Raw genomic sequence first — 19,523 nt, 5'->3', positions numbered from 1 at the left:
TTATCAATGCAAAATACAGTGTATACAAGCACAGGCTGCTATGATTGCTGTACACAAAGTGTTATAACTACTAACACAAATGATGATAAATGTACACAAGGACCAAAAGTTGAAAGCAAGCATAAAGCTTGTACAGCTTCTGCAAAAAAATGATACAGTGGTTGTTAGGCCTATGTAGCTTCCGCAAGTACAGGCTGTAGCTAATTGACTATACTTTCCATTGGCATTACAATAAAGCTAATGGAGGTAAAAGCTAAGTCCACACTGATCATTTCCAACAGTTTGACTTCGCATTTACAAGTCCCATACAATTCAGTCTCACAACTATATGCAGAACATCTACACATGGTCTGCATATGAGCTTATTAATTTTGCTTACTGATGCATTGGTCTCCATGACAACCATGTTATCCACTGTCTGTGGCCAGTTAGGGATTTCCCCAATTGTTTACCATTTACTGAGTCCCATATACACACCTGTAAATTGTATTATAACAATTGTATCATGGTGTGTAGAAGGGAAATTTTCACATAAGTATTGGATATGTCTCACACTGTGTAGTAGGGTATTAACATACTGTGTATAACTGTGTAGTATAGTGGAACCTCTTAACAATCACCTGAGTTGGGCGGTCACCTCAGCAAAATGACCATGTGACTATGGTCCTAACCTTCCTAAACAGTTTGTACAGAAATAGTTTGCATTAAGCGGTCACCTCTATAACACGTAAAACAGCACTTCATTACACAAAAGCCTCTCACACAGTCGAAACGCAAGCGACAAAAAACGGGAGTTTTTACTTGCACGCGCAATTTACGACAAGTCCAAAATGGCGTTTTCGCCAGGCCACACGGACGAGAGAAATGGCGTTCAACCAGTAAATTTCTGGCGTATTTTCGAGTAAAAACACTTGAGGAGATGATTTATGGAGACAATTATTCAGTTTATTTAATCTTGAAACGTGTGGGCTGAAAGTATTTTAGTGTTAGAATTGAACAAGAATTTAGCTGCTCCCGGTTTCACTTTGCTGTGGATAAACGAAAAAGAGTGCACAAAATCTGAGTCAACGAAAGTGATAAGGTTTGTATAGAGCACGTCTAGTAGCTGTATGAAACTGTACACATTTGTGAAACAAATTTGTACTCTGTTAATATAGAAGAGGGTGTTATTCAGTATCTTGTTATACACAATAAACCATACACCACAGTGTCATAAGGTGTTAAAACAACTTTTGTGGATTGCCAAAATGTAAAAACATTTTTGAAAGAAATTTTTGTGGTTCAGATATAGCTCTCTCAATAGTGAAAATATCTCAGTTGCTCCACACCTTTAGTACATGTACTGTGTAAGTAGAGATTCATAACATGGACAATCCTCATTACAAGTTCAGTAGTCAACAGTATCAGCCTCAGTTTACAGAAATGTAAAAATCTTTGCTAATACTGAAAAAATTCTTGTACCTTGTCTTGATGCTTTGAAATAGTTAAACCTGGGCAACCATAGCGATGAAGTTTGGAATAAACTGGCTGCATGCCACTGTGATTTGATAACACTCACCCAATGTAAAAGTGAAACTATCAAGATATTTCACGAGGAAGCAAAGTTGAGTTAGTGAGATAGTCTGGACTCATAACAAGGATTGCCCGTGCATAAAACTATTAATTCCTATGGAAAGACATCACCATTGCAAATCCCTACATTATCAGATGCCTACAAAATCCATGCAATCTTTTTATCCCACATCTTGAGAAATAATCATTACTGCTACCTTAGTGGTGCACATGTTAAAAATAGATCAATCAGTTACGACCTCTTCTACTAGGTCAGACTCTTGCAGTGCAGCTGAATTCAGGAACTTGTGATTCACATCCAATGGTAAGGGCTTCCCACAGCAAAATCTGGCAATTTAGAGCATTGCTGTATATTATGTAGATTTAAATGTTGTCCCACGGTACCCTGAATTTTTGACAAGCTTTATTTAGACCAGTTGCAGTTGCTTAATGTGTTTCACTATGTGTTTCACTATGAAACTTTACCAGTATGTAAAATTAGAAACATGGAGCTACTATATATAATATAGTAATACAAATAACTCTTGAAGTTTTAAAATCGTAATCACTGCTGGAAATTGATAATTACTCAAAATGGATGCTTACCGTAAGGCAGGAAATTTTTGCTCGAGAAAATTTGACAAATAATTAGTTTAGATTGTAAACTATAAATTCATTAAATGCTCATAAGCACCTTTAAAAGTATGTGTTTAGATCTATAATTTCTCGATTTTTGAGGATGTTTATAGTAATTCACCAAAATGGCTGAAATGTAGATTCATCAAATTTTCTTGTCATACGGTATCTCTTTTCTGAGTCCCTGCTTTACAAATTTTGTTCCTGTTAGCTTGTGAAATCCTGGATCTTCCCCTGATTTAGAATGATGGTCTTTTAAAGTCTCATGTGTACCCATGTGTACTTGAGACGTTTGTACTGTACAGGTAACTGATGATAACCTTGGTTTGTTAAAACTTTCAGAACAAACTGATTGTACCAGTTGCAGTGTCGTACCATGATAACTCTGTTTTGGAATGAGAAAGCCCTTCTGAAGCAACAATAATTTGGCTAGATGAAGGTGGCCTTGGTACGTAAATTGGTCTGTTGTGACTGCTCTCTTTCAGTGTAGCTAGCTATCCATTCCTCAATCGATTTTAGTAGCATCAAGAGTTAATACTCCACTATTATTAACTCTTGGTAACATTTTTACTTTTCTTTTGACCAATTTACCTCACATTCTATGTATTTAGTAATACTGCGTTCTAATAGCTAGTACATCCAGTTGTATTTTTGAAACTAATACAGGTTAGGACTGTGATGGATGACCAGACCTCTGTGTATCTCCATGACAGGAGCAGTACTGTGTGGGATTTACCCTGGACACAGTAGAAATGGAGTCCTTGAAGATGGCTGTACCCAAGCAGCTACAAGTTATTGTTGAATTTGATGGTAGAAACTTTCATCTCTGGTCAACTCGGAGTAGTAGCAGCAGTATTCTGGCACAGGAAGTCTCCACCTGATAACTTTTATAGAAATTGTTGATTTAAAATGTGTAAAAATGCTATTTGTCAACAATCACTGTATGTGTAAACAGCAGCCAAAGTGCACAACTTTTTACAACATAATTATTAAGTTTGGGCTTTTGTCTAGTTGTGCAAATTAATTAGAAACACTAATATGGCTTGAAACAAATTTGTACCACACCTCAAAACCACCTTGTTATTACTCACCAACTTCGCTCAGTGCTTTGTAGCTCGTTGCTAACTAACTGCAGCTGCCGAATTTGGTTGCTGTGGAAAGACAAGTGACGTGTTGTTGCGTGACACCCAGTGCAAACAGGAAAGAGCGTTGCATCTGGAAGCTACAAGCGTTTGTAGTCAGATGGTGTTCTACCCGAAGAAGCGCTTGTTTCTTCGCGGGAAAACAAGCTGTGCAATTAAATATGCGTAATAAAGCATATTTTTGCCACTTGCGTTTCGACTGCACAAAGCAGCCAGCAACAGCCATAATGGTGAGTAAACCAGTTACACTACTTTATACTTCTATAACATTTTATACTCACAATTGTGTTCTGTATAGATAAGCTTATAGCCACTCCATGGCTTTTGTCTCTTCACATGATTCCAATTAAAGCTCACCCCACAATATGCTAATTTTTTTGAATTTATCTCGTAATTTACAGTTGTGTAGTTACCAGGTAACTGTCTTTCCAGTTAGCCTTTCCTTCACTGGCTTTGTAGCAAGGCAGCCTAGTGATAATGCCTCCATATAGTGGTTTCTCGCTCTTGTTGGTCATCCTTTCTGGTTTCTGCTACTTTGTTTATGCCTGTTATGTAAGTAATGGATTGAAGAGTAGGCATGTGTGAGGATAGCTATAATCCCAGGAACCTTTGTATAAAGGTCAACCTTGGTTTGTGACCTATGGCTGCTTTATAGAGATATGATAGGCAACCACCTCTCTATAAAGACCAAATATCTCTGACCTGAAGGTGACCGCTTTAGACAGGTTCCACTGTAGTAGTAAGAGTATTATTAAGGGTGGTAGAGGGAAATGAGGTGGACAACTTCACACATTTCACTCACCTTGCCAGCTTTACAACCTGATGCAATCTTCTTCCCATCTGGTGACCAGGCAATACTGAGGATCCAATGGCAGTGAGCTACATGTATGTAGAGCAAGAGAGAAAGATAAGATACTACATCAACCTTTTAGTATGTACACTACAATAAGGTACCACTCAATTGTGTTAGCTATACAAGCACATTTCAACAACAATATGAACACCTAAAATGATACCTTTGATGTGACCATTGTAGGAATTAATTGTGAACCACAGTGCTTATATTTCAGCAGTTACTTATAAGCACAAGGACTCCACTGAGAAGATGAAATTCAGCCCTGGCACTGAGATTATGGGAGTTCACACTGATCCACAAACATGCCATAGGAGACAAGACGAAGCGTTAAGAGATCACACAAGGACTGTGTCAATAGTATGTCAACAATTGGTAGTTTTTCAGCCTCACATGCTAATGATCTCTCATCAAATTGGATTTATGCACCACCCTCTGCAGTCAGTTGTATCTGAAAAAAAAAAACTGTCTCACACCTGGAATTCAAATACTCAAACAACGGTTAATGCCAGAAGGCAATTCCAGTACTTTATAAATGCTCAGGTCATTTATTGATCTAGCTAATTCTACCAGTATATTTGTGCTAGATTTGCTGGCATGGCCCCACAAGTGGGCAGTTGAACATGACAGATGAATGGTCTAAAGTAATCACTATTGTAATTGCTTGTGGTGACACATTTACATTACCTACAGATGCCTCAGATGTTGGACTTGGGGCTGTACTGTCAACAACCTATAATGATGTTGTTGAGTATGCAAGCAGAGCAACACAAAGCTACAAAACAGTGTCTGGCAATGATAAGGGCTACTGTGAAAATTAGGCAGGTATTACCTGACCATTTACACCTAAACACTGGATCAGTCAGAGAAAAACAAAACTGGTTATTTACCAGATGGATATGAAGGTACTGATCTTGGTGTTAGTACTGATACTACTATAGCTGGTGTGGACACAAGACTGTTTACTGTCACATTAGATAGTGATGTGGTCAAAATAATTGATAAGGTCACACCTAAACCTGGTGGCACCGTAACCTGTCGTCATTAAACAAAATATCGTTAACGTTCAGTATGACACAACCTAATACGAAAACGATATTACTCTACGCAATGATTAATCACAGGATTATACACCATTCGATACTCTTGGTTTCTATTATATACTCTTGGTAAAAGCGTAGTAACAATTCTATGAATTTTTGTACCCTACAGGCCTGACAGATACAGCTGAACCACTCTTCCTCAGGAAGAAAAAGCTGCTATCACGCACCACGATAAAGATTAAAAAATGGCGAATCCATAGATTTGTAATGCTAGTATTTATCTGTATTGCTATAGAGTTTCGCTGTATTTCATCCAACAGGTCGATAGAAACATCGATTTGAAGAATTACTTGTTTATCAAAACCACAAAAGCACGTGGCACAACTTGTGCATGAATGAATCAGCATTATATGGCAGACTACAGTAAGCACTACATTTCATTCTACGTGATACTATTGTGAGCAAGGTCTGTAATGTGATACATGAAGCTGCAGCATGAAGAGACGTGCGAGACTTATTTCTCAACAGTGCTCGACGTTATTCAGTAAATTCTCAAACGATACACTCTTCTTTCCGAGTTTCTTTCTCGACTCAGGCAATAACTAAAAGATGGCAAGTGCTAAGGAGGCAGTGCAGACATAAAGCTGTAGTTTTCTCACATCCATGACAATGTATATGGCAGAATTACACTACAATGTAAGCTTCTATTAATGGTCTTCAGATCAGCTGGAATACAACCTCCCTGTGCTCTAAAAGAGGTAGAGCTTGTCAGTAGTGTGTATATAAAGTATATCATTGAGTATTAATCAACTTGACTGCCCTGCAACTATGTGTTGAGCTAAAATTCAAGAACCAGGAACTTGATTTTGGGGTTGGATGGGTTTATTACCAGCCAATCTGGTGATGTTCTTTGCCAGTTATTTCCTGTAAAGTAAATGTATGGTTGTTATACAATACTCAGCCCGAGACCATCTTATACTAGTTTCCCTAACTTTGTGGTACAAATTAATACTCACACAATTTTGGAAGTGTTAATAAATTATGTATAATAATTTAGATATACAGTCATCTGTAATGGTAATCATAATTCCACCTCACTCGAAGCAGTGTACACTTTCCACACAATGAGTTGATCATGGCTGTACTTTATGGCAGATGCTTGGCACTAGTACTGTATCATATGTCGGATATGCAAAGTTACAGGAGTCTTCATCAGTAATGTATAGGAACTTAGCCTCTTCATAAACAAACTAGAGTTAGATGTAACCTTATGTACTTGAAGTAGGACAACTCATTCTTCTCAGCCTGGTCAGTAGTTATGATGTGTTCGTCGGCAGTCTCCACAACATTTATCTGTTTTCTTTACCGGTGTTCACTGCATTCAACCTGAGTGGTGATGCCTGGCTACACAGGCAAACTACTACTAACTCCTCATGTGTACACTTGTCCCAAGATGCTTAGGTGGTAGTATTGCTCATCTCTCAGCAGTGTGACATCAAAATTTTTGTTTCATTTTGTATGTATCACATCAATTATTTATGAATATATGAACAATGTTGTGACTTGTAATACACAAATGGCACTTCATGTGATGTAAATGTGTAACAACTTTTGATTTTTCATGTGTACCCTCAGGGACTGTGTCATGCAGTTATGATGTAAACAGCCCCATATGACATGACCAATAATGAGATAAAGTAATTAGTTAAGTAAATCTTTGGTAAGGTTTCTAACTGCTACATCTAAGGTTTCCAGTGCTATACGGCCACCATAACAGCTGATAGTTTAGTAGCTACGTTATCAGCAGTGTGGGAATCAGTAATCTCACAATCTGCAAGATAAAAACTCTTCATCTTCCATTCATCACTATGTGAGCAGTCACAGCCATATAGGAACGGCTATGGCACCCAGTCCACATATCCATAGTTAAGCAGCTAGCATTACTCAACAAACCTGCAACGGACACCTTAAGGGTGTTCTGTACAGTTACGCGTATGGCTTCCCATAAATTATGTTTTCTGCTATTACTTACGAATGCATTAAACTATTCTGCTAAACTCTTTTTATTTGCAATAAGCTATCACCACTGCACAGTTTAGTCCAAATCCCATGTCTTAACTCACTGTAGAAGGTGAGTTATAAATTTTCGCTTCAAACTAGAACTAGCCCCACAGTTTATGCCCTACAGACTTGATTCTTTAAAACTAGACAGATGCTAAAAGCATTGTGGGGCGAGCCTGATCTATAGCTAAAAGACTTGTATAGCTAGCTATACACATTAGTGATGCAACAATACAGGTAAACACCCTAATTGCGTATTGTCTTTATTGCATTCCACACCATGACCTTCTCGTAAAGTAACACTGAGAAACGAAGAATAATAAAGAAGAAATTACGTCAACAGTCCTATCTTATTACTGACTTATGTTGACATGCAATTTAGATGGCTATCAACACAGCCTCACTTAGTTTATTGAAAGTACTTAATACACAGTTCTTTGATAAACTTAATGTGTTACAAATTAAAGATACATGCATTTAACACCCATCAACAGTCCTATTTTTACCCGGCAGCACCTTGCTTCCCTCTGTTCATCAGATTCTGTTCCACGTGTACGCCGATCTTGCTGTCTTCTGGTAAGCGTTTGGTGTAACCTTGCTTGTCTTTCCTCCTCGGTTTCTCTCTCTCTTCTGAGCCTATCGCGCTCCCTTCTTCTTCTGAGCCTTTCTTCTCTCTGTTCTGCACTTTCAACACTCGCCATGGTCACATCGCGCCACGTGCAATAAAAGTGACCACTGTAAATTTTTGGAAACTGAATGTGACGGTCCTGACTACCAACAGTGTGGGATTTTCCGTGTTCTTCGCGTAAACGTTTGGGAATGCGACGATCGTACGGTCCAATGGAGTACTAACAGTGTGGGACTTTCCGTGTTCTTTGCGTAAACGTTTGGGAACGCAAAAGTCGTACGACGGTCCAATGGACTACTAACAGTGTGGGACTTTCCGTGTTCTTTGCGTAAACGTTTGGGAACGCGACGATCGTACAGTCGAATAGAGTACTGCAATTGTGGGACTCGCTCAGGCTCGCCCCAAATACATTATTGAAAACTGTACAAACAAACGTGCGTTTATATTTTTCTTCTCTGGCTTCTCAGTCATCAGATACTCTTCTTCCGTTTTTGTGCTGGCACTAATCAGTCTTCTTTACCTCCACGCCATTCCTTGCCAGAAGGAGCTATAAAAAAAAAACGACAAACGCTCTTTTAATGCATAAACATCATGGTTGCCCATCTGAAATTTTCATGCCTATCAGGTCTAAAATGACAAACTAGTTCTAATTTTAGTATCAAGGTGTAGAAACTGAGACGCCCGCAGCTGTTCCATGGCCACAGTTATTGTTTCTTAATTGCGTAACCAGAAGATAATCGGTAAATTACGGATCACCATATTTATTAGACCACGATGAAGAAGATACAACACTTACTTCACTTCCTTCATGTATATCTCTCTTCTTTCTTCGTTTGTGGCAAGTTATTTCATCATAAAAGACATTGTCTCATTGGGTGCACCACATGTTAAACAAGCCACAGACTAATTAGATAATTACTGGTGACCATGGGAATCCATTAGTAAACCCCAGCTGTGCTAACCTCAGAAGCCATACACGGAACTGTACAGAGCACCCTTAACAGTTTTGTACTTGACAGGTAACAATACTCGAGTAAAGTAGGCATGAGAAGAAGACTTGTACCTTGGATCCAGTGTCTGCAGCAGTCGAAGAAACAGAACACTGTCAACTGTAGCCAATGGTTCCATGTCTTTGCACTCATATTCCATCACCGACTCCTCACAATCCTTAAAATGCTGGCTAACTCAAGTATAGAGACTTTTTGTGAAATACAGTGTTCCTTTTTCTTAGACTTGGAAGTTGACGGAAACAGAGCTGACCTACTAATAAGCGCTACTCTTCATCGTAACTGTGCTTAAGATGTAAGTTAGATTCGTTGTATTTCCCAAGTATGGTAAAGTCTGTGAGCAAACCTAGCTAGCAGATCACTCCTCTCCTGTCCATTATTTTCCCATTTTCATCACTTCTGAAACCAAATAACGTCAAACTTTGCTATTTCCCAATGGCAAATCTGGGAATTTTCAGAGGGGGTTTCAGGTTCAGGAAGTTTTCAATCACTGTGATCTCACCAGCAATAGTCCAGCTGAGGTTGATAACTCAGTCTTATAGCTCAGTGGCGTATAGCTACATAGATCTATAGTGAATCATAAAAATCACTCCAAAACATTGTTTCACAGTTGATCCAAGCCTTCGCGGAAAGCTTTGAAGCAAAACAGCACTAAAATGATAATTAATTTTAGGGGTGGTTAATACGCTTCAACGCCATAATGCCATATTTAACGATCTCAAAGGTAAAAGTATGAGTAGAAAAGGTCCCATGTGACACACTATGCATAACTGTTGGTGACTTTATCACTCACAAATCGTAGGGGCGCACGCACTTTTTCGGTGGGGGTTTCAGCTGAAACCATTGCAACCCCCCTGTATCCGCCACTGTTTCCAGTAGGGAGCAGTACTAAGTTGGAAGCCATTTTACAAAACGTGGTTATAACACATGCACACACATTATCATATCACAACATAAGCTTTTTGTTAATCACAATCATGATATACATGATATAATTGATTACTCGATATTATCACACATCAATAGAGAGTAATGAGGTAGTGGCCTATACAGACACGAAGAAAATATTTGATGATTTCACTGGTGAATCAAATGACAAGAAACTCCAAATGAAAGCTTTAATTTAGATTCCAAATATCCCCTTTAATGAAAGATTTGTAAAGTTTTTGGTAACCGATACACTACCACATGATGGTATCACCTTGTTTGGAAAATCCCAACCAGACATCACTACTACATGAAAGGTGACCAAGTCATGGGTGCTTCCATTAATCTGTTTTTTGGCTTTGCCGATTTTCATTTGATGAATGTACAGTAGTAAACAATCACCAGCAAGACCACAAGTTACTAACTATTTAGTAACCCCACCACAGGTTTCTATTGGATTTAGTAACCTCAGACATCAAAGGAAATACTACGTAAAATTTTCAAAGTGATGATATACTGTTATTTGTGATATAATATTATTGCCATGCATGACTGTACAACCAAACATGACACCTAGTGTATCTTAGCTGGAAGGCACACTTTGTATTGGGAGAAGGTTTGTGATACAACATGGAACTACAATGCACACATTAAAACACTCAACATCATTACTAAGGTCACTTTCTTACTAGATGCACTGACATGTGACCACACATACTTTTATGGCCAACTGTGACCCTCCAAATGGGAAATTTTAGGCTAGTGTATCATACAGTACGATAGTACTGTATATTAGGGAGATCGAAGGTGTGGGGGCGATCCATGATATAATATAACCCAAAAACCTGCCGCGATTTTTCCTCAAAACGATATGACAGTATTGGTTGGGTAAAACCAAGCCCAAAAGTGTCTTCAGATCGACCCGAAATGTTTCCATCAAGTTGTTACAGAATTTTTTTTTTAAATTTAGTCAATGGAATTTTCTACTGCCTGCCTGCCTGACGTCTTCAGTTAAGCGTAGCAGAAAACTGGCTACAGCTACAGCCCTAATTCTTTCGCAGAAACGTTTCTAGATCGCTTAAGAAAAAACCTTTGGTATATTGATAAACATACAATGCTTGCGCTATTGTCATACCTTTTATCCTTCTTTACCATGGCCATCAGTCAAGGTTCTACTGCTGAGTGTTAATAGACTACAATACGGCTTCCATACCAGTGTATATTGCATCAAACTATTCGAATACTCGTGGTCGCCGGTTGTACCAAAAACACACGCGTACGTCAGACTTGCTGTTGATATCGATCAGAGAGAGCAACTCACGGCGAACTATATAGCGAATGTGTAAGTCAATAAATATAGTTAATTAGTAACAATGTTAAACCGAGTTGGGTCATCCAGGTCCTGCTTTAAAGATTATTCGGGTCTGACCCTACGTGCTAAATTAAATATGGATGTGTTACTACACGTCATAGCGTAGCTCTGCTTCTTTCGTGAGCCACGCCCACTTACGTAAATTACAGTCTGCAGACATATGGTAACCACTTCCATTCATCAGTGTGTACGTATGCACGAATCCACGCCCACTTACGTAAATTACAGTCTGCAGACATATGGTAACCACTTCCATTCATCAGTGTGTAGGTATGCACGAATCCACGCCCACTTACGTAAATTACTGTCTGTAGACATATGGTAGCCACGCCCATGTAGATATGCACGAATCCACGTCCATTATTGTCTGTTGGCTTATGTAGAGCCATGCCCACTGATCAGTTGTTATTATATGAGTCATAATCTAGTATAATAGTGCTGTAAGTAACTCAGCAGATATTTAGTGGTCATGAGCTTGCAAAAAAACTTCACAAACAAGTATAAGAAAAAATTGGGAATTTTAAATTAGATTAGGGACAATGTATAATGCTGCAATAAAAAGTACTGAAACAAGCTGGATCAGAGTAGTACGTAATGTCCAAATACTGTAAAACAATAAGAAGTGATTAGACTCTATTTAGGCTGTTTTGGGTGGGTAATAAATCTCATATACTCCACCTTGTTTTCTAATATACTCCACGCCTTCAAGCACAATATGACATATGCTCAAATTCGGGTTTGTCCAATCGCTATGCGTTATTCACGTGCAGTGATTTAACGAGCGCGATTATTTAGTCACGTGAGGACGCATAGTTGCCATGGCGCTAGTATTATCGTAAGAAAACCAGTCGCTTTTAAATATTACTGTTTAAATATTACAATTACAATTACAATTACAATTCAGCAGGTGCAAACTCTACAGTCGATGTAAGCCTGACAATGTAAGCCTGACAATGTAAGCCTGACAATGTAACTCTACAGTCGATGTAAGCCTTTTAATCCCTGTTTAAATATTACAATTACAATTACAATTACAATTGCTTTCGCCGAGCCTACAGCAGAAACAGCCGTGGATGAGGTAAGTAATCTGAGTGTAACGTGAAATAGAGTCTAAAGCAGTTATACGGGCACAATGTGGAGTCTATGAAATTTATAAACCCTCAGGCCCTTAGTAGCGCCCTCGCTTCGCTCGTGCGCTACAGCCCGGGCCTTCGGGTTTATAAATTTCATAGACTCCACATTGTGTCCGTATAACTATTATATATCCCTACTGTGCATTGAGTGTAGCACAGTAGGGATATTCACTTCTTATTGTTTTACAGTATTTGGACATTACGTACTACTCTGATCCAGCTTGTTTCAGTACTTTTTATTGCAGCATTATACACTGTCCCTAATCTAATTTAAAGTTCCCAATTTTTTCTTATACTTGTATATAATAAGGTCAACTACATCTTTTTCTCCAGTAAGTGCTGTTTAAACAATATTGTATTTCACTGTACCTACCTGTCATTCTAGCCAATGGTTTCTTGCCGGTGGATGGTTGCCATAGGAACAGTGTAAAGTCATCAGATCCCGACACAAGTAGTTCTTCACTGATCACTTCCTAATATGGTAATAACCACTGTACCATCTGTACTTATTACTGGTGCTCATATCATACCTAGTTAATGACAACTGGTGGAGGTCACCTGTGTAGAGATCCAAATTAACAACACATTATGTAATGCTAAATAACATCATTACATATCAATCAAGGAAGTCTTCTGCATTCATTGACACATACAATAAATGTTAGTACTGTTAACATCATGACAAGCCAAAATAGCTTCAAGATATTTCACCATAAACACAGATGTACATGAGAGGTCATATATTGAACTACTACACAATACCTTCTGGTTTAGACAGTCTGTCATTAGCTGGTTCATATGGTCCAGTCCTTAACACATAGTCAGTGTTGAGACATAGTGTGTTCACCTGACTCACATGATCCAGTTACTACTACATGTACACCACTAACCCAGTGACCATGTCCTGATAGTGTCCTACATAATATTCCCTATGGAAGGGGAAATATGTCAACTCTGTATTGTGGGTATGGATAATGGATAATACCACACACCCACACCCACGCAAAAACATACACATGCACACATACTACACACACACACATGCAAACGCACACAAACACTACACATGCGTAAACACACACAAACACACGCACACACTCCACATGCATACACTAGTACAACACACACACACACACATGCACGCACTACACTACACCAACAGTTTGACTTCGCATTTACAAATCCCATACAATTCAGTCTCACAACTATATGCAGAACATCTACACATGGTCTGCATATGAGCTTATTAATTTTGCTTACTGATGCATTGGTCTCCATGACAACCATGTTATCCACTGTCTGTGGCCAGTTAGGGATTTCCCCAATTGTTTACCATTTACTGAGTCCCATATACACACCTGTAAATTGTATTATAACAATTGTATCATGGTGTGTAGAAGGGAAATTTTCACATAAGGATTGGATATGTCTCACACTGTGTAGTAGGGTATTAACATACTGTGTATAACTGTGTAGTATAGTGGAACCTCTCAACGATCACCTGAGTTGGGCGGTCACCTCAGCAAAATGACCACGTGACTATGGTCCTAACCTTCCTAAACAGTTTGTACAGAAATAGTTTGCATTAAGCGGTCACCTCTATAACACGTAAAACAGCACTTCATTACACAAAAGCCTCTCACAAAGCAGCCAGCAACAGCCATAATGGTGAGTAAACCAGTTACACTACTTTATACCTCTATAACATTTTATACTCACAGTTGTGTTCTGTATAGATAAGCTTATAGCCACTCCATGGCTTTTGTCTCTTCACATGATTCCAATTAAAGCTCACCCCACAATATGCTAATTTTTTGAATTTATCTCGGAATTTACAGTTGTGTAGTTACCAGGTAACTGTCTTTCCAGTATAAAAACCATAGCCTTTCCTTCACTGGCTTTGTAGCAAGGCAGCCTAGTGATAATGTCTCCATATAGTGGTTTCTCGCTCTTGTTGGTCATCCTTTCTGGTTTCTGCTACTTTGTTTATGCCTGTTATGTAAGTAATGGATTGAAGAGTAGGCATGTGTGAGGATAGCTACAATCCCAGGAATCTTTGTATAAAGGTCAACCTTGGTTTGTGACCTATGGCTGCTTTATAGAGATATGATAGTGAGTTAGGCAGCCACCTCTCTATAAAGACCAAATATCTCTGGCCCGAAGGTGACCACTTTAGACAGGTTCCACTGTAGTAGTAAGAGTATTATTAAGGGTGGTAGAGGGAAATGAGGTGGACAACTCCATACATTTCACTCACCTTGCCAGCTTTACAACCTGATGCAATCTTCTTCCCATCTGGTGACCAGGCAATACTGAGGATCCAATGGCAGTGAGCTACATGTATGTAGAGCAAGAGAGAAAGATAAGATACTACATCAACCTTTTAGTATGTACACTACAATAAGGTACCACTCAATTGTGTTAGCTATACAAGCACATTTCAACAACAATATGAACACCTAAAATGATACTTTTGATGTGACCATTGTAGGAATTAATTGTGAACCACAGTGCTTATATTTCAGCAGTTCTTATAAGCACAAGGACTCCACTGAGAAGATGGCATTCAACCCTGGCACTTGGTAAAGATTATGGAGTGCCATAGGAGATGAGACGAAGTGTCAAGAGATCACAAGGTCTATGTTGATAATTAGAGTATGTCAACAATTGTAGTTTTTCAGCCTCACATGCTAATGATCTCTCTCATGTTCTTGGCAAATTGGATTTAAGTACCAACCTCTGCGGCCAGTTTTACCTGAAAAGAATACTATCTCACACCTGGAATTCAAGTACTCTTAACAATGGTGAATACCAGAAGGCAATTCCAGTGTACTTTATAAATGCTCAGGTCATTTTATTGGTCTAGCTAATTCTACCAGTATATTTGTCCTAGATTTGCTGGCATGGCCACTAGTGTAGTCCACAAGTGGGCAGTTGAACATGACAGATTAATGGTCTAAAGTAATCACTTTTGTAATTGCTTGTGGTGACACATTTACATTACCTACAGATGCCTCAGATGTGGGACTTGGGGCTGTCCTGTCAACAACCTAAGCTACAAAACAGTGTCTGGCAATGATATGGGCCACTGTGAAAATTAGGTATTACGCACATTACAAACACTTGGGTCATCAAAGTCTAGCAGGGCTTGATCACAATGTCTGCCCTTAGAACTTCATGTATATAACTTCCAAATATTGTTCATCTTACTGGCAGACCAAACCAATAAGCTGATTCCCTGTCCAAATGGCCTAATGCTTTAGTGGCATTTTAGAGGTATCACATGCTTTTGGTAGTCAATACAACAAACTGTTGCACAGAGTGGTTAAGTCCCTTCAACCAATACAGACAATGATGATTGTAGCTGACTATACTAGTACATCTTTTGTCACAAAGTCAAGTCTTCCACTACTCAACAATAGTCAGTTATTGATTGTGGAACAGGAGGAACACTCACAGCTCCTACTGCTCATGTAACTACATACCAAACATGTCACTACTGAACTGTCCTCCTTATGAGCTCCTTTTACACATAACTGTCAGTGGCTACCTAACCAGTACTGATCTATCAGTCTGACTACAGTGAGGAGAAACTCCTTCTAGTAAAATGAGGTATTACATGCCACATGTCAGATCAACAGAAACACTCATAATTAAAGAGTATACCTAGCTAGCCCCTGGACAACAAGTCCTTCTAGCAATGACGAAGCTAGGTGCACAATAGACAGAACCTTGGATGGTTATAGAAATGAAAAGGCTGTCAACTGTACTACTGAGTATAGACACTGCCAAATGCTAAGTCCACATCAAAAGAATGTACCCCCTGATACACAGAATACCATGATGGAACAAGACTGTAGAACTCTCCTGTTTACTTATGGATGAGCTCAGACACAGTCAACTCATTCTACATTAGACATCATCTCCTCCACAACTAGATTACATCCTGTGATTACTGGACAAGTTGTCAAGACAGTTCAGAGACTTGGCAGGACACTGAGGACTCATAAGAGACATGTGATAACTGAACTGTTTGTATATACTAGTGTACATTAATGATTTGTATTATACAGCTATGGAGACTATTATATGATTGTATCCTTGTTATACACAGTGTCTACCATGTGATCTGTATCTTCAACACATGTACACAGTACACACTATATTATACACACCTTTACAAACATGATGAGGAGTCTCAGTACTGGTATCCCATAATCTAACAGTACAGTCACCTGATACACTAGCTAGACCCTTGTACAACATGATAAGTTATATGAACACACACACACACACACACACACACACACACACACACACACACACACACACACACACACACACACACACACACACACACACACACACACACACACACACACACACACTATGCTTACAGTACACACATAGATACACTTGCACTTTGTAGCAATCGGTTCAAAAGAACCCAATGAGCTTTATCCAAAACTTCACAAAGCCACATAAGTGCCATATACCATCCATTTTATGAATGCTATACTTTCGACGTCGCATCCGTGATATTTTAACTGGGGGTATAGTTTGTACAGGAGTCTATGGGAGAATGGTAAGTTAAGCCTATAAGAGTAGCTCTAGCTTTATGAGACACAAGTATGTTGTTTTATTGTTTAAAATATGGCATTCTAAGGTGGCAAAACTCAGGAATGATGCCTGAAAGCAGGTTTATTTTGCTGCGTGCACTAATTAGAAACTTCCATAGATTTGTTTAATGTACTGTAAATTGGCAGTCTGCCATTAGGACAGGCAATGTAAAAGCATGCAGGCTAATTGAAACAATGCTGAATGCTAGATTGAATGCAATAACATGTCCTTTGTGCTGACTCTATTTATCGCACATTATCAAAAAAAAAACCCAACTTCTAATCTTTATTCCAGGTTTTTGCCATCTTAGACTGTAGTATTTTTAATGGAAAAACAACATACTTATGTCTCGCAAAGCTAGAGCTACTCTTATACATTCAACTCATCATTCTCCATTAGACTCCAGTAGAAACTACACTCCCAGCTAAAATATCACGGATGCAACGCGGATATGAAATGAAAGTGTTAGGCGCAATCTGTAAATTTGTGCAGATTATAAATCGCGCTGCACATTTTGTGAATTCATAAAAGGCACAATAATTTATAAATCGTGCAAGTGTCGTACTGACATATGGCAAGGGGCAACGCGAGATGCGACACATTACAGTTGTATCAGTTGCTGACCTACTGTTGTTCCAAGTGTTGGATCACAAGATTTCCTCGTGGCAGTGTATGCGAGGTGTGAGATTCGAATCACCATTAATATCATAGATTATATAATCTATGCTATTCTGAGTTTAGAGATATGTCGGAAAGGGTCACGCACAGAGAGCTTCTGTAGAGGAAAATAACTTGATCCCAATCACATCTCCAAAAGCAAAACAGTAGATTAATGGAGGAGAAGGTGCAGAAGATAACAGACGTTTTGAATGGAGTGGAAAGAAGTGATGATATGTCTAATTAGCCCTTTCATTGCTGACTGAAACAAAGAAGCCGGTTTGTTTTGTTAAACTACCCAGAGCTCATGCAGTGAAGTTCAGGAAGAAGTTCTATATTTGCCTGCCTAGCAAAGGGTAAGAAACTAAACCTGCTTTGTTTGTGCCTGCCCTTCACAAAATTCTGTAATAATTTACAGAATGAGAATGACAAAACTGTCTTAGGCCACCATCGTTTAGTTGCAACAGTTGAGAATTTTTATGACGTAGTAGAGCGTGTGCATTCAACTGAAAATGGACATGTAGACTACAAGAAAATACTTGCAGAGGTATGGAAGTATAACGAACTATGTATGCTATCATATTCTCAAGCATCACAAAAATATATAGCCACCAGTCATAAGACCTGGACATTGTGGAGATGGGTGGTTAATTATTATAATACTGAACAAGTAGTCCATGCAGTTCCCAAGTTTGTAATAATGCCAAGCTGTAGTGAAGGACAAGTTAGGCTGGATTTTAACTGATACTTTTGCAAGAGACCAAACCTTTGTGATCCCCATAGACATAACAACCAGCTATCAATTTATGGAGCCCACCTATCAATTTTCTGATATATTAGTTTGGAAAAAGATTGATAGAAGTCATTTGTTCTAATAGAGCAGTCAGTGAGTGATCTTAGAAGGAATCTAGGGGCATGCCTCCAGACCCCCTACCTATCATACATGTCCAGGTTTGCCAATAAAAGTCCTTTAGTTATACAAAGGTCCAAAAGTTCAACTATAGGACTGTGTGATTATCCCTACCTTATCCCAAGGTCCTCCAGAGGTTGCTGTCATTAAATCTTCAGGTTTCAAGGTTATCCAGAAGTCCAATGGTTCAAGTACACAGACTGAGGTAGTTATCCCTTAGTTATCCCAAGGTTCAATGGTTCAACTATAGGACTGAGGTAGTTATCCCAAGGTCCACAGGTCCAATGGTTCAACTATAGGACTGAGGTACTATCCCTTAGTTATCCCAAGGTCCACAAGTCTAATGGTTCAACTATAGGACTGAGGTAGTTATCCCTTAGTTATCCCAAGGTCCATAGGTCCAATGGTTCAACTATAGGACTGAGGTACTATCCCTTAGTTATCCCAAGGTCCACAGGTCCAATGGTTCAACTATAGGACTGAGGTAGTTATCCCTTAGTTATCCCAAGGTCCACAGGTCCAAATGTTTAACTATACAACAGAAGTGTTATCCGTAAGTTATCGCAAGGTCCAGTGGTTCAAAGGTTTAACTATATAACTGAGGTACTATTCCTTAGTGGTCCAGAGGTCCTAAGGTTCACTAATATATTATCCCAAAGTTATCCCAAGGTCCAGAGGTAGCTGCCATTAAATCCCAAGGTCCAGAGGTTCAAAGGTTTAACTACGTATACAACTGAGGTACTATTCCTTAGTTATCCCAAGGTCCAGAGGTCCAAAGGTTCACTAATATATTATCCCAAAGATATACCAAGGTCCAGAGATAGCTGCCATTAAATCCCAAGGTCCAGAGGTTCAAAGGTTTAATTATACAACTGAGGTACTATTCCTTAGTTATTCCAAGGTCCAGAGGTCCAATGGTTCACTAATATGTTATCCTAAAGTTATTCCAAGGTCCAGAGGTAGCTGCCATTAAATCCCAAGGT

At 38.9% G+C, this 19,523-nt stretch overlaps 2 long non-coding RNA genes across 2 annotated transcripts; one reads left to right on the top strand and one right to left on the bottom strand.

Moving 5' to 3' along the window:
* The first annotated feature begins 1,087 nt into the window (after positions 1–1,087).
* Positions 1,088–3,144, top strand: LOC136244887 (uncharacterized). Its single transcript, XR_010695617.1, has 2 exons — positions 1,088–2,635; positions 2,854–3,144. It is a non-coding gene; the product is annotated as an uncharacterized lncRNA (long non-coding RNA).
* Positions 3,145–12,879: 9,735 nt separating this feature from the next.
* Positions 12,880–13,298, bottom strand: LOC136244888 (uncharacterized). Its single transcript, XR_010695618.1, has 3 exons — positions 13,244–13,298; positions 13,116–13,200; positions 12,880–12,911 (listed from the first exon to the last, which is right to left on the bottom strand). It is a non-coding gene; the product is annotated as an uncharacterized lncRNA (long non-coding RNA).
* Between the last annotated feature and the right edge of the window lie 6,225 nt (positions 13,299–19,523).

The sequence above is a fragment of the Dysidea avara genome, chromosome 14, assembly GCF_963678975.1.
Source record: "Dysidea avara chromosome 14, odDysAvar1.4, whole genome shotgun sequence".
Lineage (NCBI taxonomy): Eukaryota > Metazoa > Porifera > Demospongiae > Dictyoceratida > Dysideidae > Dysidea > Dysidea avara.
The sequence above is the reverse complement of the archived record's forward strand: the minus strand, read 5'-3'. Positions and strand labels throughout refer to the sequence as shown.